We start from the raw sequence: 2371 nt of genomic DNA on the forward strand, positions 1-2371 counted from the left end.
AAAGTGTGGGTTTATTCATTTGGTGTAGCAGCACATCAGCATAGTGTGTGTGACAGTGCAGCGTAATGAGTGTGTACTTTCTTCCTGTCCAGACATGAACAGGGAGTAGGCCAACCTTACCTCTGGGTTTTAAATACCTGCATGTGAGCAGCAGCTTGGTCTACCTTATTTGAGCTACTTTACAGTCGAGAATTATCGTTGTCTTTAAACAGTCCACATTTGTCAACGTATGAAGTAAAGTGCGGTCATAACAATCAAAGAAAAGCATATAAAAGTATGTGAATACGTTTAGGGAAAGCTATCGACTGTATGATATCTATTGCTGTGATTCCTCCTGCTCTATGAGTCTAATTAGATACTGACTGCCCATAATGTCCAGTGTAATTAATAGCCATCTGTCATTTTCATTGGGTCTTCCTTCGCTGGCAAGAGCTCCGTCGGGCTTTAACTGCAAGAACGACCTTCATTTTCCATTTAAAATCAATGTGAGTCTGTAATTTCAGCCTCAATTTGGTTTAAAACTGCAATAACCTGCACTGCTTCATTCTGTTTCTTTGGGTTACGATGAGTTCAGCTGACAGATTTTCTGTTTTTACTCAGAGCTTCTGTGTCCTGCCCAGTATTTTTATTTTGAGCTGAATATATGGAAGTTCGTTCCTGCAAAGAGAATCAAAATTTTGATCAAGTGTTTTATAGTTTGGACTTTTTTAAATACTAATTGACAAGGGCTCTTATATGCTGACTTTAAAGCTTCTCCCCACACGTCATCTAACGCATGCTCTACACACTGGTGGTGCACACAGGTCTTTTCACTTATTTTGCATGGTTAGGCCTCTTCTGTGTGGGCAGGTATCCTTATGTCTCCCTGGGACTCCTGACACATTATTTATAATAATAATAAAATGTATGTATGTAGCCTATGTAGCACTTCAAAATGTCTCAAAATGTATGTACAGTATACATGCAAATTCACATGTTAGTGAGTTGTTGTTTTTTTAAGCAGATAAAAGCTAGGTTAGCAGCCAACAAGTTAAGTTTTAACTAAATACTGTATGTGTAAATTATGAAGAGCATTTTCACAGCAGACATTTAGTCATAGTATGAAAAGGTGTAACACAATATTAATGATGGCTTCCCCATGACTTTTCCTACATATATATAATGTGAGTTATATTCTTCAATGTGAATAATGTAAGAGACATAGGCCTAGGCCTAATTTTGACTCACTATGAGAGCTTTTATTTATATATATATATATATCAGAAAGCTTTATACAAAGCTTTTTCATATTTCCCTTATTTTAATGGCAAGGATGGTCTTCCATAAAGTATTTTGTAGTTAAAGCTGATAATTATGATAGTCATATGTCACCTGTTTCCCGAAGTACACGACAGATGGCGCAGAAAGCCATCCAGGTTGTATGAGAGCAGCTCCGATAATCAACCCAGTTTCGTGACTTTAAAAGAATATCCGAAGCGCAGGACAGACCTCATGTGTCAGTTCATGAACAATGCACATGTGAACAATGCCCTGCGAAGACTGTCCTATGTTTATGTTGAGGGCCATCATGGGTGTGTGAGCAGGTCAGAGAAACAGCGCTGCTGTCGACACTCAAAGAGTTGGTGCTTTCAAGTACCCCTCTTAAAAACCTGTCTCAGAAGTTCTGAAGGTTCTAAATGTGACTTCACAAGCATTATCTATCCTTATCAGAGTCCCACATGCGACAAATGCAAGTGATGCTTGATCCGGATGCTACCTGCTTTGCGGCATAAAAGAAAAAAGAGCTCTGGGCCCCTTCTGAACCTACCCAACTATCCGGCATTTCTCATGCTGAAATACTACCATGCCACGAGATTTTCTTATTTAGTTTGTAAAAACTTAAGACACATTTACATGTGTAAAATGTAAATACAATATCAAACAAAATATTAAAGAATATAAGAATGGAGTTTGACAATATTCCTCTCACACACACACTGATGGCAGCAAAGCAACCATGTAACCATCAGGTGCAATTATGGGGTTCAGGAGGAGCTGGGGATTGAACCACCAACCCCCTGCATTTGTTGGCACACAGATAACCTGGAGCTTTCAAGGCCATTGCATCCAAGTCTAATTTCCTCTCTTTGCTTGTGTTCTTAGTTGAAATCTGACTCGTTGAGGTTCACACAAGAATTCCAGTGGCCCTGTACTGTCTTATACTTGTGCAAATTGGTAATACAATTTTTAATTAAAAGTGTCCGACAGTCAGTCAGTCCTAAAGTATATAAAGTAAAAAAAAAACCTCCATTGTAAGTTATGTGGTTTGGAGATCATCCACAGCCTACCCGTGTGCCATAATTTTTATGGAGCACTTCTGATAACCGACAGC

The sequence above is a fragment of the Micropterus salmoides genome, unplaced genomic scaffold, assembly GCF_014851395.1.
Source record: "Micropterus salmoides isolate LMB-PRFRI ecotype aquatic unplaced genomic scaffold, ASM1485139v1 Ms_hic_scaffold_1, whole genome shotgun sequence".
NCBI classification, from domain to species: domain Eukaryota; kingdom Metazoa; phylum Chordata; class Actinopteri; order Centrarchiformes; family Centrarchidae; genus Micropterus; species Micropterus salmoides.